The following is a 25,870-nucleotide window of genomic DNA, read 5'->3' as shown; positions in this document are numbered from 1 at the left end:
AGAGTGTTCTGTAATATTATACATGTTAATTCCAAGACCAAACATGTTTCTTCCTCTGGCAAACTCTTCAGCCCATATTGCCCATCACATTCAATGTACGAAGAAAACTGGACTCTTCTGTACTTGAGAAGTGAAAAGTTTATTTGTTTTATTTCTAAAGGCATCAACACGAAAGTTGGATCTGAGATTAGGACTGCTAAAATGAATTCAAACACTAAAGTTCTGTTCTTGCAGATCCAGAGATGTATGCACATGAAGCCTCCTTATAACTGAGAGGAAAAAGATCTAGTCTGGCAAAGAATCAAATTACAAACAAACAAAAGTAGACAACATTAGCTACGTTTATATAATAAAATAAAGATGTATACTCATGTTATGGTTTCCTGATTCACGAAACTGAAAAACTTGCCTTCTGTATTTTATCCCATCCTAAATTCTTCATATTAAAGTACTTTATGCTAGCTACTACATGTTTTCAAACATTTTCAAAGCTGATAAAGGACAGATGTTCTCATTTGAGTGTAAGTAGAAGACCCAGAATATTTCTTGGTCATAGCCTCCTCTTTTATCATCTGATCATTGAGGACATTCCCTAAGGAGTTACTTGATAGTCAGGAGGAATCCCAGCACAACTATTTAAAAGTCAGGTATCTCATTGATAAAGAAGGATTGAAAAATAAAAATGATTAAAGGAGTCATCCTAAGATGTTTTCTAAAACAAGACAATCCATATTCTTCATTAGTAGAATAAAAACTGATAAAAAATAAAAATTAGTAATACTTACAAGGTGAATATTTTTCTTTATTTCAATTTCTGTTTAATTTAGACCTATAAAATAGTTTTTGTTTATGTTAAATAGACTAATCTTTTGCTGAAGATTCCATTGTTTTTGATTGTGGAAGTGTTTACCATGTTTCTTCATAGGCAAAATTTTAAATATCTTGATATACTAACCTGGGATTAAAAAAAAATTCCTCCTCAAAATGGTGCAGAAGTTAAATGTGGAACGTGAAATAATTTGTTTATATTTTAAGAGAAATTGAATTATGTTTAATAAATATGTAAGCATATTTTATTTTTAGACAAAAGTCAGGTTCATTTGTTTTTTATTTTGCTGCTTACACTTTTTATGTCTCATCTAAGTAACAATTGCCTAACTAAAGATGTAAAGATTTACTGCTATATGACTTGTAAAAGATTTAGTGTTTTCACCCTTAGATTTAATTCGTTGAAATATTGAGAGTTAAATTTATATATGATTTGAGATAGGATTGCAACTTTATTCTTTTCCATGTGATACCCAGTTTTCACAGCACAATTTTTTGAAAAGATACTTTTTTCCCTACCAAAATGTTTTGATACCCTTGTTAAAAGTTAACTGACCTTAAATGGAAGGTTTTATATCACTACACATTAAGTGTAATTAATATTAAGTGTTAACTTGTTTGGATTGAAGGATGCAAAATATCGTTTCTAGGTGTTGCCAAAAGGGATTAACATTTGAGTCAGTGGACTCGGAGAGGAAAACGCACACTCAGAAAGACGCACTCACAGTGTGGATGGGCACCATCCAATCGGCTACCAGCTGGCTGGAAAAAGCAGGCAGAAGGTGGAAGAAGCAGACTGGGGGGGGGGGTCTTCCTGCTTTTTGTGTTTCTCCTGTGCTGGATGCTTCCTGCCTTTAAACATCAGACCCCAGGTTCTTTGGCCTTTGCACTCTTTGAACTTACTTACACCAGTGGTTTGTAAGGGGCTCTCGTGCCTTTGGCCACAGACTGAAGGCTGCAATCTCCATTTTCCTACTTCTGAGGTTTTGGGACTTGGACTGAGCCACTACTGTCTTCCTTGCTCTTAAACTTGCAGACAGCCTGTAGTGGGACTTCACCTTGTGATCATGTGAGTCAGTTCTCCTTAATAAAATCCCTTTCACACACACATATATCCTATTCTGTCCCTCTAGAGAACCCTGACTAATACAAACACACACACACATATTTATGCAAAAAAAAAGATACTGGAATTTTGGTAAGAATTTTGGCATATTAATTTGGGAACTATTGCCATTTAAATTTTTTTTTCTGTTACATAAACATGGATTACTTTTCACATATTTAAGTCTGCTTCAATATTTTTAGTAATATTTTGTAGTTCTCAGTGTACAAGTCTTACACCCACAAGACTTGTAAAATTTACTCCCAAGGGTTTTATTTTTTTCAACTGTAAACTGTCCAAAATACCCACAATGATCTACAGAGTCAGTGCAATTCCTTTCAAAATTCTAATGACATTTTACACAGAAATGAAATTGTATTCTTAATTTTATTTTGGATTGTTAATTGCTAGAATATAGTAATGCAATTTATTTTTGTATATAGATCATGTGGCTACAGCCTTATTGAACTCATTTGTCATTTCTAATAAATATTGTGCAATGGCGTTGGTTTTTGTCCAATATTGTTTTTAAATATAGAGATGATCATATGATTTTTCTCCTTTATTCTATTAACATAATGTATTACACTCATTGATTTTTAAATGTTAAATTAACATTGCATTCTTAGCATAATTTGTGGTCACAGGGCACAATTCTTTTCATATATTGCCGAGTTTGATTTGCTAGTATTTTCTTGATAATTTGGGAGTGTGTATCCATATATATGTTGCATAATTTTCATTTCTTGTGAAGCCTGTCTGGTTTAGGCAACAGAGTAATTTTGGCCTCATAAAATGAGTTACAGAGTAGTCAATTCTCTTCTATATTCAGTTAAGTTTGTGGAGAATTGATGTTTATTTATGTTTAAAAGTTCGATAGAATTCATCTTTGAAGCTGGCTAGGCATGGGATTCCATTGGTTGAAAATTGATTACTAATTCAGCATCCTTACTTATTGCATATTTATTTGGATTTTCTATTCCTTCTTAAATGACTTTTGATTGTTTATGTTTTCTTAGAAATTTGTCTACTTTAATATAATGGAATATAGTTTTTTATAGTATTTTCTTATAATTTTGTTATTGCTTATTTAAATGTTTTGTGTACTTTCTCCATCATGCTCTCTATCTGATCAGTCCAGATAAAGTCTTGTCATCCTGGTTGACTTTTTCAGGAAATAAACTTCTGATATCACTAATTTCTCCTATCCTTTATCAATAATCTACTTCCACTGTAAGCTTTATTATTTTATTCTTCTGCCTGCTTTGGGTTACATTTTTTGTGCTTTTTCTAGTTTATTAAGGTGGTAATTCAGGTTATTGATTTGAGATCTTTTCTTTTTTCATTTAATATGGTTATTTACAGATATATATTTTTCCATTGGTACTCCTATATCTGCATGCCTTCACTTTTGGTATATTGTGATTTTGTATTTATTCATCTGATAATCTCCCTTGTGATTTTTTTCTTTTTTTAAATTGGTTATTTAGGAGAGCACCACACTATTTGCACATATTGTTAAATTTTCCAAATGTACTTTTGTTGTTAGTTGTTAATTTTATTCTATTATGTGTAGATAATATATTTTGTATGATTTAAGCCATTCAAATATTTTGAGGTTTATTTTATAGCTGAACATATAGTCTCTCCAAGAAAATATTTTATAGACAATGGAAAAAAATGTGTATTCTGCTGTTGTTACATAGTATATTCCATAGATATTGGTTAGAATTTGTTGATTTTTTTTGTGTCATTCAAGCCTCCAATTTTTGTTGATTTTCTGTCTCCTCGTTCTATGTATTGTCAATAGTAGAATATTTAAGTCTAAATATTATGGTTGAGATTGTATATTTCTCTCATTAATTCTGTAGGTTTTTAAATGTAATTTAGAACATTGTTGTTAGGTGCATATATGTTTATAATTGTTACATTCTCCTAATAGTTTTACACTTTTATCAGTAAAAAATGTCCAATTTTTTCTCTAAGAACAATTTTTGTCTGAAAATCTTTTTCTCAGTGTTATAACTACTCAATCACTCTTCTGATTACTGGTTATATGACTTTTTTTTTCCATTAAAAAGTACATAAGTGCTTTCTACTTATTGTGTCTTTAAATCTTGCAGACAATATGTACATTCACTTTGTTTACATGTAATGTAATTACCAATAATGTAGAATTTATGCCTGACATTTTGCTATTAGATTCTTACATGACTTAGGTATTTTATATTCCTGTATTTCTCTATCATTGTCTTCTTTGGATTAAATAGTTATTTTCTGAGGTATCACTTAAATTTTATTAGGATGTCATTTACTATATTTGTTTTAGTAATTTTCTTGGATGTGATCCTGGGGATTAACATCTTAATTTAAAGCAATTTAGCTTGGATAAATATCAACTTAATTGTAATAGCGTACTAAACTGTATTCCAATATAACATCATTATCACCCTCTCTTTTGTGATTTATTATCAAGAAAATTTCATTTGTATACATTACAACCCCATAAAAGTGACATCTTTATCAGTTCTTACTGTTTTTTGTACAAATTTGAGTTGCTGTCTAGTACCTTTTATTTCATACTTAATGACTTCTTTTAGTATTCCTTGTAGGTCAGGTGTGCTAATGATAGATCCTCTGTTTTTTATTATCTATTCACTTATGAAGGGTTATTTGTTTCATATAGAACTCTTGATTGGCAGTCTTGTTTTTTATCACTTTGAATATAATGTTCTGGCCTTCTTGATTTCTTTTGCAAGGTCTGCTATAAATATTGTCAAGAGACAATTGTATTTGATAAGTCACTACCCTCTTAATACTTCCAAGATTCTGTGTTTTTTGGCTTTCATTTGTTTAATAGGTGTGGAGAATAGGTGTATCTTTAAGTTTATACTACTTAAAATTTCTTAAGCTTCATGTACTTATAAATTAACATTTTCATCAAGATCAGAAAGCTTTCAACCAATATTTCTTCAAATGTTCATTCTTCCTCTTTCGCTGTGTAGTTGGCTGAATAACATACACCCAAAATTAGGTCATCCTCCCTGAAACTTTTAAATGTTATCTTGTAAGGAAAAGAGAGCACTTGTGGATATAATTAAGGACCTTGATATGGAATGTTATCCTAGATTATACAGATGGGTATTAAATGCAAGGACAAATATCCTTGTAAGAGAGAGGCAGAGGGAGAGTTGATAGAACCAGAAGAGGAGGAAGAAATAGAATAATGGAGGCAGAGATTAAAGTGATGTAGTTAGAACTCAAAGAATGCCAGAAACCACGAGAAGAAGCAAGAGGGAGGTACTGATTATCTTCTGGAGCCTCCATAGGGAGTGTTTTCCTGCTGACATGTTGATTTCACTTTAGTGAAATTATTTCAGACCTTTGATCTTTAAAAGTAGGAGAGAACAAATTTCTGTTGTTTTTAAGCCACCGAGTCTGTATAAATAATAGCCATGAAAAACCACATATTCTGTATTTCTTCTCCTTCTGGAACTCCCTTTATGCTTATGTTGGCATGCTTAATGGTGTCTCATAGGTCTATAAATCTCTGTTTATTTTTATTCATTCATTTTTTCTATTTTTCAGAATGAATAATCTCAATTGACCTATCTTTTAAGCTCACTGATTCTTTCTTTTGCCATGTGTAGTATTTTATTATTCCACTATAGTGAATTTTTAAATTTTAGTTATTGTATGTTTCCATGCCAGAATTTCAGTTTTGTGTGCATTTACAATTTTTATGTCTAAGTATTTTCTTTTCAGTGAGATATTGTTTTTATATTTTAATTTTTTGGGTATGGTTTTTCTTTATTCTGTTAATATAGTTATGGTAGCTGACTTAAAAGAATTTTCTAGTGATTTCAATGTCTGGCTTTCATTGAAAACAATTTTTGTTTTTTTTTCTTTGATTTTGTTCGTTATTTTTGTCCAAGCCCAAGGGAACAGTTTCTATTAACTATTTTTCTTTAGTTTATTTCCTGCATGTGGGCATTACTTTCATATTTTTTTTCTTTTTTACATGTCTTGTAGCTTTTGTTGAAAAGTGAACATCTATAAAATATTTGTGTTTATATGGGAAGCAGATTACTATTTTCCCCTCCAGGATTTGTTGCTATGTGTTGTTTCTGCTGCTGTTTGTTTGGTGAGTTTTCCTGGACTGTAAACTCTGTATGCTTTGTTGTGTGTGGCCACTGAAGTCTTTTCTTGATTAACTTAGTGGTTAGGTAATGAGTGAGCAGAGGTTTTCTCAAATGTCTTGAACAAGTAAATCCACCAGATTTTGCCAGGGTACTCTGTGTGTGTGTGTTAAGGCATACCTTCAACTCTATGGCAGTGTTTGTCTTTGTTTTAGCCCTCAGTTCTTACTTATGCAGACATAAAAGTTAGTTAGCCAGAAGTCAGATATTTAGCACTCCTTTGATCTTCTCTTTGTTTGGCACAGCCCTACAAATGAGTGTGAACTTCTAGATTCCCAGGAATATGCCAGAACTTTTTAAAGCCCTCTATGGACATCTTACTGTCCACACTGTGCTTTTAGTCATTTGATTAACCTTTAGCTTGTATTGCATGTGTTGGTGCCTCAGGAAGCTTCAAATTTAAACAATTGCTACTTAATTATTTTTGACAAAAGCCTGCTTTTAGTCTGTTCTCAATCTGCTGTGAGGAAATACCGAAGACTTGGTAATTTATAAAGAAAAGAGACTTAATTGACTCACAGTTCTACATGGCTGGGAAGGCCTCAGGAAACCTAAAATCAGAGAATGAGTGCCGAAGGAAGGGGGAAGCCACTTATAAAACCATCAGATCTCATGGGAATTCACTTACTGTCATGATAAGAACAGCATGGGGGAAATTGCCCCAATTATTCAATTATCTTCACCTGATCCCACCCTTGACACATAGGGATTATTACAATTCAACATGAGATTTGGGTTCTGGAGGACTGTTACCCTCTTCTCATAGAGCCCAACCATACTGTTCTGCACCTGGCCCTTCCCAAATCTCAGGTCCTCACATTTCAAAACACAATCATGTGCTTCTAACAGTTCCCCAAAGTACTAATCATTGCTGCATTAACCCAAAAGTCCAAGTTCAAAGTCTCATCTGAGACAAGGCAAGTCACTTCTGCTTATAAGCCTGTAAAATCAAAAGCAAGTTAGTTACTTTCTAGATACAACGGTGGTACAGACATTGGGTAAATACACCCATTTCAAATGGGAGAAATTGGACAAAACAAAAGGGCTACAGACTCCATGAAAGTCCGAAATCCAGTAGGGCAGCCAAATCTTAAAGCTGCAAAATGGTCTCCTTTGATTCTATATCTCACATCCAGGCTGCACTGATGCAAGAGATAGGCTCCCATGGCCTTGGGGAGCTCTGTCTCTGTGGCTTTACAGTATATAGCACCACTCCAGGCTGCTTTCACAGGCTGTTATTGAGTATCTGTGGCTTTTCTAGGCACACAGTGCAAGCTGTCAGTTTATCTACCATTCTGGGGTCTGGAGGACTGTGACCCTCCTCTCACAGCTCCACTGGGCAGTGTCCCAGTGAGGACTTTATAGTGGGACTCCAACCCCACACTTCCCTTCCACATTGCCCTAGCAGAGGTTCTCTATGAGAGCCCTACCCTGCAGCAAACTTCTGCCTGGACATCCAGGTGTTTCGATGCATCCTCTGAAATCTAGGAGGAGATTCCCAAACCTCAATTCTGGATTTCTGTGCACCCCCAGGCTCAGTACGACATGTAAGCTGACAAGGCTTTGGGCTTGCACCCTCTGAAGCAACAGGCTGAGCTGTACCTTGACCCCTTTTAGCCATGCTGAAGTGGCTGGGATGCAGGGCACCAAGTCCTCAGGCTTCACACAGCAGGGGCTCTGGACTTTGCACAGGAAACCATTTTTCCCTCCTGGGCCTCTTGGCCTGTGATGGGAGGCACTACCACGGAGGTCTCTGACATGTCCTGGGGGCATTTTCCCCATTGTTTTGGCAATGGGCATTTTGCTCCTCATTACTTACGCAAATTTCCGCAGTTAGCTGGAATTTCTCCCCAGAAAATGAGACTTTGTTTTCTACCACATTATCAAGGTGCAAATTTTTCAAACTTTTATGCTGTGTCACCTCTTGAATGCTTTGCTGCCTTGAAATTTCTTCCACCAGATACCCTAAACCATCTCTCTCTCAAGTTCAAAGTTCCATAGAACTCAAGGGCAGGGGCAAAAAGCCACAAGTTACTTTGCTTAAGCATAGCAAAAGTGACCTTTACTCTAGTCCCCAACAAGTTCCTCATCTCTATGTAAGACCACCTCAGCCTAGACTTCATTGTCGATATCATTATCAGCATTTTAGTGAAAGCCATTCAATAAGTCTCTAGGAAGTTCCAAACTTTTCTATATCTTCCTGTCTTTGGAGCCTTCCAAGTCTGTATGAAGTTCCAAATCTTCCCACATTTTCTTGTCTTCTTCTGAGCCCTCCAAACTATTCCAACCTCTGTCCATTTTGTAGTTGCAAAGTTGCTTCCTGATTTTCAGGTATCCTTATAGCAATGCCCCACTCCCTTGGTACAATTTACTGTATTAATATGTGCTCACACTGCTATAAAGAATTGCCCAAGACTGGGTAATTTATAAAGAAATGAGGTTTAATTGACTCACAGTTCTGTATGGCTGGGAAGGTCTCAGGAAACTTATAATCACGGCAGAAGGCACCTCTTGACAGGGTGGCAGGAGAGAGAATGAGTGCTGAATGAGGGGGCTAGCCCCTTATAAAACCATCAGATCTCATGGGAACTCATTCACTATCATGAGATCAGCATCAGGGAAACTGCCCCAATGATTCAATTATCTCAACCTGGTCCTACCTTTGCCACATGGGGATTATTACAATTCAAGATGAGATTTGGGTGGGGACACAGAGCCAAACCATATCAGCCTGGGTTTATGGCTATTTGTATTGATAGGACTGTGAGTCTAGTCAGATAAAGAGAATTTTCTGGACATGGGGCTTTTAGGAGCTCCAGACTTGTTGGACCCCTCTAAGTGGTACTACAGTGGCGGTTTTTATAAGTACATTGGTTGTGAGGGAATTATTATTATTATTATATTTTTGATATGGGGTCTCACTCTGTGGCCAGGCTGGATTGCAGAGACATGATCTTGGCTCACAGCAACCTCTGCATCCCAGGTTCAATCGATTCTCCTGTTGCAGCCCAAGTAACTGAGATTACAGGTGTGTGCCACCACACCCAGCTAATTTTTGTATTTTCAGTAGAGACAGGGTTTCACCATGTTAGCAAAGATTGTCTCCATCTCCTCACCTCGTGATTCTCCCACCTCTGACTCGCAAAGTGCTGGGATTACAGGCGTGAGCCTCCACGCCAGGCTGAGGTTATTGATTTTTGAGGGTACCACTATGAAGAGTGTGATGTAAATGAGGCAATGTAAGCTACCAAGAAGCTCACTGTTCTCATTGAGATTCACTATTTTTCTTGAATAAGTGCTCCGGAAATTTTGCAAATTTTTGGTTAATTTTAGAGTCTTGAAAACAGTTTATTTTAAATTTGTTTTCGATGTTTTGCTAATGTTCTCATTACATTGTTTTTATGGAGGAGCCAATCTTGGAAACACTGAGTCTATTGTTCCCAAAGTATCCTCTTCTCCTGCTTTTATTCATTTATTTAATAAACATTCACTGAGTAACTAATATTTTAAGATTTTTTTTAGACAAGGTCTTAGTCTGTCACCTGTGCTGGAGTGCAGTGGCATGATTATGGCTCGGCTCACCTCAGTCTTGAGCTCCCAGGCTTGGGTGATCTTCCCACCTCAGCTTCTCAAGTAGCTGGGACTACAGGTGCATGCCAACATGCCTGGCTAATTTCTTTTGTATTTTTGCAGAGATGGGGTTTTATTACATTGCCCAGGCTGGTCTGGGACTCCTGAGCTCAAACGATCCACCTGCCTTGACCGCCCATTTTTAGAATTTTTATGCATGTGGAATATAATATGAACAAAAAGACTTACTCCTTATGTTCATAGAAATTAAAAGCTAGGGAAGATGTAGACATTAAACACTTATTTGATTATATTATTATAAAGGAAGACAGAACAATGAGGTTCCTGGAAGTTTGGGGGAAAGAAACAAAATGTCTTAAAATGTCTCTGAATAATTGACATTTATATTACAATATACAATCTGTACAGATTATATCTGGAATGTAAATATTAAGATACGAATGGAAAAAGTACATGTAGATGCTCTGTTAGCAATCAGCTGTGCAAAGACACTGAGGTTAATGGGAGTAACTTAAAATGGCAGGTTAAAGAGAAGTGTAGAAAGGCAGAGGGAATGCCTGAGGAAGGGTAGGCCGATCAAGTTCATTTTTATTGTTTTAAGAAGAGTGAAAAGTATGTTTTATATTAGAAAGCAATGTATTTAAGAATATGTCCTGGCTGCAAGGTTGATTACTGACATATATATGTGGATCTCATAAAGTTTTGCGGTGGTCAAATTGAGAGATGATGGAAGCATTAACTAAAGTCATTAAAAATTCAAAACTTTATGAGTAGAAGTTATATTAGTATATTTTCCTAAATATAGTCATATTAACTATGTCTTTATGATTTGAACACATTGTTGTAAAATAAATAAGTAAAAATACGTGTAAGAATTAGTAATATGATTAGATCAGTATAGTTAATGTTAATAATGCAAGGATACCTCCCAGTCATTTCACCTTTAATACACACCTGTTGTGGCAACATCTTATTTTCACATCAATTTTAAACTAAACAAGCCAATTGTAGGGTATAATAGGAAGGGTTCAACACTAAAACTTTATAGGCCTACCTTTCCACAGAGTAATTAAACATATTCTCTCAGTTTAAAATTAAAGAACAAATAAATATACATAATAATAATTGAGAGAATAAATATTCAAGATTCAGCAATTATTTATGAATGATGTTTACATTTTGTTTTCATTTTAAAAGCCTGTCCTAGATACAGTGTTTAATCATAAATGAATGACTACTATTAAATATTGTCTGAACCATTACATTTTTAATAAGATTTGTTCTGATAAATCACACGGAGTCCAAAGGAATTCACCCATCCACTTAAATGCTCATTGTTATTAAAAGAAGAGAGAATTTATGTCAGGGTGTTTTTTAGACTTACTAGTTCCCAGAGCAGAACAAATTATTTTCTGTAGGCTACAAATGAAAACCATTTATCTTCGTCCTTGTATCCAAACTATATTTCACAGCTCATGAGACTCAAATGGGAGGCACTTTTCAATAAAATTCATGCTTAATTTTTTTTTACAGTTAAAAAACAAAAATGTTCATAGTGAGTGGAGGGGTACTGTCAGAAAGAGGGGCTACAAAATATCCATCATATAATAAAGACATGATATTAATGGTTTTGAATCTTATAAAAGGCAGATATTATGTTGAGGAGAGTTAAAAAAGCTGGCACTGCATTTTGAAATGACAGTAGAATGAAGTCTATCTACAGAATGGTTATTCATAATACAGTAAAAAGATTTTGGAGGAATAGTAATAATCAGGCATTTTTATGCAAATTTTTGACCATCTCTCATTTCCTGAATACAAAAATGTACGTTTATAATCAAATAAACATATAAAGTGCCCATTGCATATGCATATTTTGTGGATTCAATTGTGCTAACTCCCAAATTCATAAGTTGAAGCCCTAACCTAAAGTGACTATATTTAGATATATGGCCTTTAACAAGGTAAGCAAACTTAAATGGGGTCCTAAGGGTGAAGCCCTAATTCAATATTACTAGTGTTTTTATAGGAAGAGAAAGAGACACCAGAGATACGCACACAAACAAAAGATCATCTGAGGACACATCTGGCAGATGCTTTCTGCAAGACAAGAAGAGAGACTTCAGGAGAAAATAAACCTGCCGATACCTTAACTTTGACTTCCAGCCTCAAGAACTGTAAAAAAATAAATTTCTGTTATTTACATCACCTAGTCTCAGGTATTTTGTTATAGTAGTCCTAGCAGACAACTACACATATTAATAGAAAAGGTAATTATGTGAAGGAGAAAAAAATTTAGGAAAAGTTACTGTGTTTGTTTGCTCTAAATGTCATAATAAAATACCCCAGGTTGTGTGGCTTAAACAACAGAAATTGATTTTCTCATTGTTCTGGAGGCAGGAAGTCTACGATCAAGATGGTGACAGATTTGGTTTCACCTGAGACCTCTCTCCTTGGCTTGCAGAAGGCAGACTTCACCATGTAATCAGATAATCTCTGTGTGCACTTCTGATGTTTCGCTGTCTGTGTCCTAATCTCCTCCTCTTGTATGGAAACCAGACTTATTATATTAGAGCCCACCCTAATGACCCTATTGTAACTTAATTACCTCTTTAAAGGCCGTATCTTCCAATACAGTCACATTCTAATATACTAGAGGTGAGGATTTCAACATACAAATGCTGGGGACACAGTTTAGCCATTCCAATTACCTTTACGTAACTCATTTTCAAAACAGGGTTAAAAAGGTGAAAGAAAAAGAGTGTTTTAATTTTGAACATATATTCTACTAAGAAGATACATTTTAGTGGCAAATTGTTACATGGAGAATGTATATGTTTAGGTACTTTCTTATATTGCTTTGTTTAAGATTTTTAACAAAAAGTTTGCTACTAATAAAATGGAAAAATAGACGTATAAAATTTTATTATTTAATGTCAATATCTTGTAGTTTGAGACATTAGCTGAGAATTAATGTTGCTCTACTGGATGGTAAACTAACCACATCATTTTTGTTTTGTTTGTTTTTGCTCTTATTATGAAGTGATGGCAAAATATCTATAAAATAGATAAATTATATGTAAACCTCTTTAGCCCCTTCAGAAAGTATCAATTTATTGAAATTGTGCTTTATATCACTTCAATGCCCCAATGATTATTTCAAATCAAATTTCAAATATTATATTGTGGCATCCATGAATAATTCTTCAAAATATGGAATTAGAAAACTTTTTTTTTCCTTTACAGAAACACATAATTCACAGAACCATGATCTTATTGACCACATTTAGGGTAAACTTTTCATTTGAATAAATGAGATATTAGAAGTAATTACATAATTTATTATAACACATGATGTGTCAATATTTTCTTATTAAGGATTCTGAGAAGTTGTTAAATTTATATTGCATATGTGAAATGAAAATTAGAACGAATATTTAAAATCATACTCAAATTTTAGATATGTTATTTAAGTCTACAACAAGATTTATCCAACCAGAATTCTGTGAGGTAACACTGAGGGTTATAAAAGATAAGATGATAAAATAAATCAATTATTGATTTCTACATTAGTGCACAATGACAGCGATTGAGAAATCCCATCAGCAATTTCTTTCATGGTTTTCCAGCCCTGTATATCAGTATTCAATATGACCATGTTTACTTGATTGAGTCAGTTCTACATTAGATAGTAACGACCATTGATAATCACTGAACATGGGATTGCAGGGAACTGATGTTACTCCCTCCTTCTGGAATAACTTACCCTAACCTATTTTTATAGGCTGCTGACTAACTTAATGAACAGAACGGATTAAAATGGTGCAAGAGAAAAGGGCATTTTTACACAAATGAAGCATTTTCTGTGTTCCAGTTCAGCTGTTCCAATGACATTTGGTGTTCTTCTCAATGTGAATTATGTAAGTCAGAGGTAAAATGTATGGTAAAGTTTCTTTGTTGTTATGAGATTTGACTATTGAATTATTCTGAATATTTATTGTATTGCTTAATGAAGTTTGTCCTACAATTATATTTGGGATTTTTACATGGAAATTGTCATACAGAAAAGGATAATTTGAGGCCTAGGCTTATAAGTAATTCTTATAAAGTTGATGACACATCGTAATAATATTTTTAATCACTTCAGCACATTAATGGGACAAAGAAAAAAGAAACACACAAAATAAGTGCTAGTTATTAATATACTAGATTAACTATATATAGTATAAAATATTACTATATTTTATATGAGCTGATAATCCAATCAGGCCTATGACATTTTGTATTGTGTGTGAAACAATGTACAAACGCAGAAGGGCTCCTGCAAAGGAAGGGGCAATGTTATCACAAGGTGACATTTATAACCTGACAGAAGATGCTGAGGTTTTTATTTATTTATTTATTTTTGGTAATAACAGACAAGCAAGTTTCTGTATCCAGACTGACGCATCAACCATGATCTAGCATTTGCAAGATGTGTAATTACTTTGACTTTCAAGAAAACATCTTCTGATCTAAGGAACTTCCCAAGATATCAAAGGTAAAGGTATATTTAAAGATTTTTTATTTATATTTGAATATAACATGCCTTGAAAGAAGTCTTTTGGTATCCATAATATATTAGCATATGTTAGGGTTCTCCAAAGAAATGTAACTAGTAGGATATAAATAAATATATATATACACAAACACACACATGCATTTATTTGTGATAAAGCATTGGCTCATATGATTTTGGAGGCTGAGAAGTCCCAGGATCTGCAGTTGACAAGCTAGAGAAACAATGTACAGTTCTAGCCTGTGTCTGAAGACCTGAGAGTCAGGAGAGCTGATGGTGTAAGTTCCATTCCACAAGCTGGCAAGCGATTTTAAAATGAGAAGTATCTCCAAGGCTAGCCATGTCTGTTACCATCCTGAGTGATGCCTCCAAAGGCTGAGTTATGTCAAGACCTGTGGTAATATCCGCTGAGTTGGGAGGCTGAGGCAGGAGAATGGCGTGAATCCAGGAGGCAGAGCTTGCAGTTAGCTGAGATCGCGCCACAGCACTCCAGCCTGGGCAACAGAGGGAGACTCCGTCTCAAAAAAAAAAAAGTAATTTTGATCACTTTTTTGATCTTCAGGTTTACTTCATGATGTAGTTCAGCTTGGAAAACTGACCATTCTGAGATGGGATTTTGTACATTTCTTTGGTAAGCCTAATACATTTACCAGGAGAATGATTGTGCATCTAGGAGAGTGATTTGTTGCCCCTCTGGATACATCAAAATAATGGACAACAGACAAGGTCATTTAGGCAACAGATGACAAGGTTATCAACATCCACTGGAAGGAGACATTCTGTCATATGGAACTGATATATGGTCACTGCCGGTCACAGCTGGCCTTTCCAAGATGTCTCATTGTCTTGGGGAAGTCAACTGCCTTCAGTTAGGACTCTGCAACACTCAGCCTAGGTAACAAGAAAGAGATAAAAAGACCTTTACAATATTCCAACTCTCCATTTCATGCTTCCTTACAGAGGCATCAATATTTTTCAGATTGTTCTTTCTAATTTTTTTTCCATTATGACATACCCATATTTTCTTCATTAATATTTTTAATGTCATTGCTGTATTTTACTTCCCTTTTCATTTCTTCCTTCATGATGTGTGCTTTCATTGCCTTCATTCTTTATTTCTCTTATTCTTTAATTTCTCTTACTGCTCTCCACATTTCTTTCACTGTCTTCTATCAACTCAGTCTTAATTTGAAACTATTGTGCATTCTATTGTATTTTGACTTTTTTGCTATATTAACGCTATTTGAGAATTCGAGTTATATTTCAACGAGTTATATTCATCATATTATATTCTTTATTTTTTATTATTTATTTATTTATTTATTTATTTTTGAGACGGAGTCTCGCTCTGTCGCCCAGGCTGGAGGGCAGTGGTGCGATGTCGGTTCACCGCAAGCTCCTTCAGTTAGGACTCTGCAACACTCAGCCTAGGTAACAAGAAAGAGATAAAAAGACCTTTACAATATTCCAACTCTCCATTTCATGCTTCCTTACAGAGGCATCAATATTTTTCAGATTGTTCTTTCTAATTTTTTTTCCATTATGACATACCCATATTTTCTTCATTAATATTTTTAATGTCATTGCTGTATTTTACTTCCCTTTTCATTTCTTCCTTCATGATGTGTGCTTTCATTGCCTTCATTCTTTATTTCTCTTATTCTTTAATTTCTCTTACTGCTCTCCACATTTCTTTCACTGTCTTCTATCAACTCAGTCTTAATTTGAAACTATTGTGCATTCTATTGTATTTTGACTTTTTTGCTATATTAACGCTATTTGAGAATTCGAGTTATATTTCAACGAGTTATATTCATCATATTATATTCTTTATTTTTTATTATTTATTTATTTATTTATTTATTTTTGAGACGGAGTCTGGCTCTGTCGCCCAGGCTGGAGGGCAGTGGTGCGATGTCGGTTCACCGCAAGCTCCGCCTCCCGGGTTCACGCCATTCTCCTGCCTCAGCATCCGAGTAGCTGGGACTACAGGCACCCGCCAGCGCGCCCGGCTAATTCTTTTGTATTTTTAATAGAGACGGGGTTTCATTATGCTAGCCAGGATGGTCTCGATCTCCTGACCTCGTGATCCACCCGCCTCAGCCTCCCAAAGTGCTGGGATTACAGGCGTGAGCCACCGCGCCTGGCCCACATTTTATTCTTTTTAATGCTCCTTTCTTCATTCACCTCATTCTTCATTCACTACACCCTAATTATTATTTATTTACATTTAAATAATTTTTATCTCAATCACATTTCAGTACTCCTTTCTACTCTTCTGTTATACTGACTTTTGATTAGGATAATAAGATATCCAGCATAAGCTGATATAGAGAAAGGCAGCATTTGCTTTTCAAATAAACACCAAAAATTATTATTAAGTTCTTCTATCTATAATTCACTCATCTCACTAGAGTACAATGAGCTGTATACTTGTGTAGGATACTTGTGTTTTTTCTTTCTTTTGTTACCTGTTTTTTCCTTTTTCCCTTTTGTTTTCCTTAATTTCTTCCTTCCTTCTTTTCTTCCTTTTTACTTCCTCCCCTTTTTCCTTTTATGAGAAATTTTCTCTAATATTATAGGTTCCACAGAGAAAACTACAGATAATTTTTTTAAAGAACAAAATGGTCTGTTTAAAGCATGGGTTTACATACTGATATATAATATCACATCCAAACTGGAATTTTTATTCTCTATACATGTAGTGGTTACTAAATATATTTTTGCCTGTTGACATATTTGAGTAATTTAAATGAAGTTTTCATGATATCAATTATATTTTGGCAGTGTTAGAAAAAAATGCAATGTTTATAAGATATTGAATTTGTACAAATTTTTGAAGATCAATCCTGAAAAGTAAATCATGCTGCAAATGTAAATTCATATTTTTATAAGCTTAATTGAAGGTATCTTAAGAATGTGCAAATATATATTGAATAAATAGAGTAGAGGCAGCTAGAAAGCCTTGATTAAAGAAAAAATACATGTTTGATCATCTGAAATTTCCAGCCTAACTTTAATATAATAGCTTTAATCAAACTCTCCTGAAATATATTAGTTCAAATTCTTTTGTTTTCTTATATTTATTAAACTAAAAATGTCTGAAATTCTACTTATAGCAATAATGTTTATTTTCATTAGTACTAAGTTTATTAAGAAGAGCCTCAATAGCTTATTTTTTGATATTCTAATTATTTCCTCTCACTGTATTTCATTCTGTGATCTGTTTAATTTTTTTTTTCCCCAGACTGAGTCTCTGTCTGTCGCCCAGGCTGGAGTGCAGTGGCACGATCTTGGCCCACTACAACCTCCGCCTCCTGGGTTCAAGTGATTCTTCTGCCTCAGCCTCCCAAGTAGCTGGGACTACAGGCACCTGCCACCACACCTGGATGATTTTTGTATTTTTAGTAGAGACAGGGTTTCATCATATTGGCCAGGCTGGTCTTGAACTCCTGACCTTGTGATCTGCCCTCCTTGGCCTCCCAAACTGCTGGGATTACAGGAGTGAACCACTGCGCCCAGCCTGTTTTAATTTTAATTTGCTAAAGGTTTATTAAGCTTTTGTTACATACTAGATATATTTCTGGATAATAGTGACTGTTTGAATACCTCCTGTCATGGAACTGCAGTTAAGGCTAGAATACAAATATTAATCAACTAATTATATGTATAATGGGCATATCAAAAAGAAGAACTAGAAAAGCTAGAGGATCAAGTGATAGAAGATACAATATTTAGGAAGTGACATATAAATGGAGATTCGAATTCATGAGTTAAAATGAACCCTATTTTATTTCTGACGTACTTCTATTTTTCTAACAGCCAGTTCAGTCTCGCAGTGTGTAGCCCACTTCGTGATTTCCCCCCTTTTTTATGCCTTTTGTGTTTAATGCTATTTTACTAACACAATATCAGAACACATTTTTCTTCTTTTATTTAAATACTACTTCTTTGTCAATCCTCAGAAAATTTTATAGTATTGGATTGTTTAACCCAATCCAAGGGTATTTATTTACTAGGTATGTTGGATAGACCTTAGAGTTGTCCCCATATTCAAGGCCTGTATAAATCCTTGCCCTTGAATATGGAAGGAGTCTGTGACCAAATTTACCTTTGGTAAAAAGGTAACCTCACCATGCTGTAATAGAGTCTATTTAGAGGACTGCAAAGAGCACCTTTTGTTTTCGATTATGAAATGGAAATGGAAGTTTAAAAAACTATGCGTTACTTTAAGCCATTAGCTTTGTGACAATCTGTTATGAAACACTAGAAGACTAATACAACATGAAAGTGTTCTTTATTTACTTTTGTTTCCATAAACAAAAGCACAAACTTTTTTTCTTTTTTAGATTTTGTAGAATTTCTTCTTTTCATTTTTCTATAGTGTAAATTTAGGATATGTGCATCTTGTATTTTTTTCTCTGTAATGCTCTATATTTTTTCCCAGTAACTATTCTTAATTTTTTGATAATTACATATTACAAACGCTTTCAGTGAGATGGTAATAATCTTAATTACATATTATACTTGAATTTCCTCATTCATTTTAAATAATTTCTATGCTTACAGAACTTTCATTCTCATCACTGACACTTTTATCCTCAAACTACATTGTTAATTTTTTTTTATTTTGACATATCCCTGAATTATAATTTTAAGTAATTTTCCAGGAGTTTGCATGATTAGAAAAAGGAAAAAATTAGGACGAAAGGAAAGAATAAACATGGACACACACACACACACACAAAGGAGAAAAACAAAAAGGAAATGGTAGTGGTACAGACAGGACACAGGGAAATACTGGGTAGAAAAGGGTGGTGCCCAGGAAAAACCCCACCATCAAGCTTGGAAACCTGTGGCCCTAAATGGGAACAGACATTCCTGTTTTCACGCTCAAATATTGCCTTTTCCAAGACCATTCTGGCCCGCCATGCCCTTATCCTGTGCCCATATAAACCCCAAGCTCCACAAACAGAGGAGTAGAGGAGCGGCAGAGTGGCAGAGCAGCACATCAGAGAAGGAGAGAAAAGGAGGTGTGCCTGGACATCAGGAGGAGTTTGGCTGGGGACGGTTGGAGAGGACCTCAGCTGTGGGATGATGAACTCCAGGCAAGATCATCTTCCCACTCCATCTCCTCTCCAGCTCCCCATCCATCCCACTGAGAGCCGCCTCCACCACTCAATAAAATCCCCACATTCACCATCCTTCAAGTCCGAGTGACTTGATTCTTCCTGGATGCCAGACAAGGAACCCGGTACCAAGAGGGCAGGATGTTAAGGCTGTCACCCTGACTCTCCACTGAGCTGGTTTAATTCCTAGCCATCCTCTGACAGCAACTGCTAAAAGGGCGTTAATTGTAACACACCCCTAGACGCTATAGTGGGGCCAGAACCCAGAAGCTTGCTCCCTGGCTCCTTCACCTGCCCCTCTGCATGCTTCCCCTTCTATAAGGGGTTTGAGTTAATGACAGATAAGCAAAGGAGCCACACCTTGGTCACAAGTCCTGCAAGGGGGTCAGGGAACTCTCTTGTTTCATTAGGAACCAGAAACAATTACTGGGTGCTCAAAATATGGCAAATATGGTATTCATATATATTTTAATCTTCATTTCTCTGATCTATTAATTTTACTTTAAATCTTCACTTAAATTTTCTAAATTACTTTCAGCTAATTGGGAATTTTTTTCTCTAACATCTTAATTTGAATATAAAACTACTTTAATTTTTCTGTTTGATTATGAAGACACTTTAGTTTATAAACTGAGTGAAACTTGGCTTTTATGAATAGTTTTATCATAAACCATCATGGTTTTCATTACTTTTGAGAGTTGTAAATTTCATCTTGAATTTCTTTTGATGCACATGTTTTCTAGGTATATGTCTTATGACTTTAAAATAAACAGGAATTGTGTTAACTTTTAATATTCATTTTATAATATTCAGTTTATAATGATATGATAGCCTTTGTTGCTATATATATATATATTTAAATAACTTAATTATTTAATTCCTTTAGTCCTTCCTAATTTTTTTAAAATCTGGCAATGTGTATGTGTTATGTATATTGTAGAGGCCAAAGGAAGAAATTCGAAGAAATTTGCCTTTCGCTAAGGAATCATTGTATGCAATGGTCTATTGTGGAGGTTTCTTCAAAAGAATGTGAACATGTTTTATTTTTGCTCCTTTACTCACTTTACAATTAGAAAGATTCAGATCTCTTGAGTGTAAAATTACTTTTTAAAAACTATACTGAACTTATAAAATTACTTTGTATTTTCAAAGCTACATCATAGTTTCATCTCATAAATGATCTTATTTTTCAACATTAATTTTTGCAAGGCATGGCTCAATATAATCATAATGGCTTAGATCAGGTCGTGAAATCATCAAATTCCTATTGTCCCTTGTGCTTATGACACAAAAGGTATGAAGAAAACAGACAATATACATACAGATGTATACACTACACTATGGAAGGAATGTAATCAAGACTATCCCATTTTTTAGTGCTAAGCTAACTCAGTATTTGTGGCTGACTCATTATAACAAAATAGACTTACTTTTCAAATTACTCTGTCTATGGAGTATTTTGAAGTGATAGTAAGTTATTTTGACATGTGATTTTCACAATAGCACCAATAATGGTTACATGTTAGTAACCATTTGGTTACCTATATATGTAATATGGTTACATATATTTTTGTTATTAAAACTGTGATTAGAGTCTGATGGGTTGAACCAGAAGACAGCTGTATTTCCCATTACAATCACAGAAATGTGGAGTCCAACAAAAAAGACTTTTAAATAGTGAAGAAATAGAACATCTGTGTGGGTCTGGAGAAACAGAGGAGCAAAATCCATTAAATTATGGACATAGGCCAGTAGACTAGCATCCCTTGAATAAAGGGGTTTATCTGCAAGGCACATTCCAAGATAGTTGTTCACAGTTGTTCAAGGTACATTCCCAGATTAAATTTAAAATTTGGCAATCTGTATTCTATGACCAGAGAATGTGAAGGCTGAGCTGACGCACTTGCTACCTTGCAATTATACTGTTTCGCTAGCTAAGCTACAATCTTCTATTTTTTATTTAAAACATAAGGTCAAGGGACTGCTATTGTACATTATCTTTTGTCCAGTATTTTTTTGTTTTGTTTTTTGAGACGGAGTCTCGCACTGTTGCCGAGGCTGGAGTGCAGTGGCACGATCTCGGTTCACTGCAACCTCCACCTCTTGGTTCAAGCTATTCTCCTGCCTCAGCCTCCTGTGTAGCTGGGATTACAGGTACCTGCTACCATACCCGGCTAATTTTTTGTATTTTTAGTAGCGATGGGGTTTCACTATGTTGGCCAGGCTGGTCTTGAACTCCTGACCTTGCGCCTTGGCCTCCCAAAGTGCTCTGATTGCAGACGTGAGCCACCGCACCTGGCCTGTATTAATTTTATTATTAAATAATAAAATTATTTTTAAATAATATTATAATTTTTATATTTATTTTATATTTAATTTTAAATAATAAACAATATTAAAGAAGGAAGTTGCACAGACTTCAAATGCATAGACAACTAAGAGCAAGATCTTATTTCTTATAATAGAAAAGTTACAAAATAATAGATGATTAATATGCAAACATCACATATTTAACCTTTGTACATATTTCAATATAAATAAACCATAGTTCATTCAAAGAAATTTAGTTTACTAAACGATGATTAAAAAACAGTTTATCTTTTATTTGAATTAAAGGTACATTTAATTATCTTATTCTTTGGAATTCAGAAATAGATACTGTTGATTCCAAGATAATGACCTCACAGGAAAAGTGCTACCACCCAGAAGATGACAGAATCAGCTGATTGATTCTGTCATCTTGTGATTGTGATTGTGACTAAGTTGTAAATAACTTTCTCTGTTTTCTACTTTCCTTAAGTGAAGAATTTGAATTGACTAATTAATGGCATGCCATTTTTGAAAGATTGAAGCAAAAACAGTTGAGTATTCCTAAGATATGATATAGAACTTTTCAGTAATGACAATATGGGAGAAAATATCGGACATAAATATACAAATTGTCTTTAACTAAGAATCTCTCTTGGGACAAAATTCTTGTTTACCTTTTTAGATTCCCTCAGTTTCCATGTTTCTTATCTCTCTTTGCACAATTCCCTTTTCTCAAGACTTCTCCACTTTCAGACTTAGATGAAATAGCATTAAAGATGATACAAGATGGCCACGCGTATATGACTGGTGCAACTCAGCCCTGCTCCTCCTGTTTTTCCCTCCAGCTGGCTGGCTCAGGAATACTCTCACAGTGATGGCAGAAGAGCAAATCTGAAAGTTCAAACACTCAAATGTGCTTTAGATTTCTGCATGCATCACGTGGGCTAACAACTGGTCGAAGCAAATCACATGGCCAAACTAAAAATTAAAGGCCTGAAAGGTAGACCCCACTTTTCTAGTAAGATGAACTGCCTAGTAACATAGAAACAAGTGGTGAAACCACGAAAGATGAAAAATATAGGGCTGCAATATTATTTATCTCATTTATTTTGATACTCTAGACCTAAGGGGAGTAGTGGATTAATGCTGGTACTAGTCTCTGGGTGTTGTGCCATCTGTTGTTGGTTTCCTTAACGGTGACATACTTATAAGTATATTCTTTCAACTAAATTCATTTGAGTATAATGTTTTCAAGACAATGGATTGATATGCAGTATACATAGCTTCTGTAAACAACCTGTATATCAATCCTGTTGACTTAGGCTTTTAGCAATAGTTGTTTTCTATCCAACCTTCACTAAAGCTACACGTAGTTAATAATCCAGGGTCTCTTTCATGTAGCTTCGTCTCCTTTAAGTTCTCTAATTTTAGGAAGTCCATGGTTTTATATTAAGCTGATATGGTTATGCTTAAAACCAGCATGGGACCTAGAGAATGACACACAAGATATCCAATCAATGTAGTTTTTTATGTCATTTCTCTTGTTTGAATAGATGTACCATTCATACTTCTACTGCTGTAGAGACAGGTTCACAGGTAGGTAGGTAGTGACTAGGGGACATCTACTTTGAAAACTGATAAAAATATTTGACTATCTAAAAAATATACACTACCCAAATCAGGGCAGTATAGGGTAAATAATTTTAAAAAGAATCTTAGGGAGAAAATTCTTGGTGGTTTCTTACATTTATGCATTACCTCACAAATGAGGACACATTTGTACCTTTTTCCAAACTATGTTTTTAAAAGTGTTTGTATAAGAGCCTTAGAAAATAGAGTATCTACTTCTGAAGAGCAAAAAATAAACATTCTAACTGCACAGTTAAAAATAATGGGCATACATAAACTCGGGATTTTTCTGCAGTAAGGAAGCTTACCACTTATGCAGGTTGTTAACTATCCCTCTTCACGTTACCCTATGAAAACTGGGTCTCAGGAACTGGTGCAGAAATGCCAGTACTCTAGCTATGCTGATTGTTGATAATAATAAACTCTTCTTTGTATCTGATTCAGGAGTCTTTTATCTTCTACTGTAATTCATACAATTTTGAAAAGATACCTACTTAGATTTCTCGTAGTGTAAAAACTTTCTAATCTTTCACAGTCTTTAAAAATAGCTATACATTTTCTACTTGAATTCCTTAAATAATCAACCACTTACTTTGAGCACAAACCATGATCAAGACAATATTATGCACATTGTAATTTATTAGAACTTGCTTTCCACGAATTTTAAAATGTCATTTAAAATATAGATATATTGAAAAGTTTTGTTAAACACACATATTCTATGCAAATGGAGAAACTGAAATTTTATGATGTTATAGGTTATTGTTTAAAATCACTCAGTCTCTCAGCTTTTTCATCTGTAAAATGACGTTAATAGTAATAACTATTTTGTAGGGTGTTAATTGGTATAAATTTTGAAAGTACATAGGGTTTGATAAATACAGTACTAAGTGAAGGTTTTCAGTGAGTATACATTTTATAATTGTTTAGTGTATGGACACAGGCAGGAGTCAAATTGCCTAGTAGTCCATCTTTAAAGCATATACTATGTTTCTTCTTAAAAAATTATGATATTTATTTTATTTACATATTATATCTGTTTTTAACATCCTTGACATTTTATTTTTTATATATAGTTATGCACATATTACATTATGTTTAAATAGCTATATAAAGTCAAGTAGTGATAAGATTAAGACATCTTTATCCTGAACTATCTAACTGTTACTTACAGACAGACAAAGTGCTATATTGAAGGTTGCAGAAGAATACAGAAGTTCTGAATAGCACAGAAGCTTTCATAAGCCAGGGATTATAATGACCAACAGAGACTCCACAAAACCATTTATTCACAAGAGGAAATATGGCACGGATTGGATTAGAAGTGGAAAGACTAATGCATTTTTGTCCATAAGGATTAGAAGACAAATGGTTCTCTCAGCACTGCAAGTGAGCACAACAAGGAATCCAAAAGCATTATTTGTGTGAAGCAGTTTGTAGAATTTGTTCCATTTGTCACTAGAACTAGTGTTTGAAGCTCAGCAATAGTTGAGGTATGGTTAAGCCCCAGGGTCAATGGCCACATGTTCAGAGCAATACCTTAGGTTTAAAGCTGATTCACAACCTGAAAAACACTCAGTGGTATTGTCTCTGCCAAATTATCAATCATTAACTTGTGGTGTCTTAAAAAGAGGGTAGAAGATTACTTGACCAGAAAATAATGACAATAAAAAGGAAATTATATATAGGGTGTTTATGTGTTACACGTATAATACATATTGTGAATTTTCCCCCATGATAACTATTAAACATGTTTAGTTAATAGTTAAATATCCATCTTTGAGGGCTTTTAAATTTTATTTATATTTATTTGTTAACTTTGAAGTTGAGACTGCATGCAAAGGCTGTTCCATTTCAAGTAAATAGTGTCTCAGTAGCTGTTTGATTTACCTTAAAAAGGAAAACAAAATGACACACCTTCCAACCCATAGACTTTCAGTGCTCTTTGAAATACAACAATAAGTAGAAGAGGAGAATTTGCATAGTATAGTGATATGATTTGGCTGTATCCCCACCCAAATCTCATCTTGAATTATGGTTCCTATTATCCCCACGTGTTATGGGAGGGACCAGGTGAAAATAATTAAATAATCAGAGTAGTTTTCCCCATCCTGTTCTCATGATAGTGAGTTAGTTCTCATGAGACCTGATGGTTTTATAAGGGGCTTCCTGCTTTATTAGGTGCTCATTCTTCTCTCTCCTGCCGCCATGTGAAGAAGGACATGTTTTCTTCCCCATCCACCATAATTGTAAGTTTCCTGTGTGTTCCCTAACCATGTGGAAGTGTGAGTCAATGAAACTTCTACCCTTTATAAATTGCCCAGTCTCAAGTATGTTTTTAAGCACCAAGAGAATGGCCTAATACAGTAAATTGTTACCAAGAGCGGGGTGCTACTATAAGATACTCAAAAATGTGGAAGTAAATTTGGAACTGGGTAACAGGCAGAGGCTGGAACAGTTTGGAGGCCTCAGAAAAAGACAGGAAAATGTGGGGAAGTATGGAAATTCCCAGAGACTTGGA

General features: G+C 34.6%; 1 long non-coding RNA gene across 1 annotated transcript; it reads left to right on the top strand.

Annotated features, from left to right (window-relative positions):
- Nucleotides 1-1,749: 1,749 nt before the first annotated feature.
- Nucleotides 1,750-25,661, top strand: LOC103888861 (uncharacterized). Its single transcript, XR_653230.4, has 5 exons — nt 1,750-1,897; nt 13,508-13,643; nt 14,142-14,263; nt 22,566-22,720; nt 24,524-25,661. It is a non-coding gene; the product is annotated as an uncharacterized LOC103888861 (long non-coding RNA).
- Nucleotides 25,662-25,870: the final 209 nt, after the last annotated feature.

Source organism: Pongo abelii, chromosome 22 (genome assembly GCF_028885655.2).
Source record: "Pongo abelii isolate AG06213 chromosome 22, NHGRI_mPonAbe1-v2.0_pri, whole genome shotgun sequence".
NCBI classification, from domain to species: Eukaryota; Metazoa; Chordata; class Mammalia; order Primates; family Hominidae; genus Pongo; species Pongo abelii.
The sequence above is the reverse complement of the archived record's forward strand: the minus strand, read 5'-3'. Positions and strand labels throughout refer to the sequence as shown.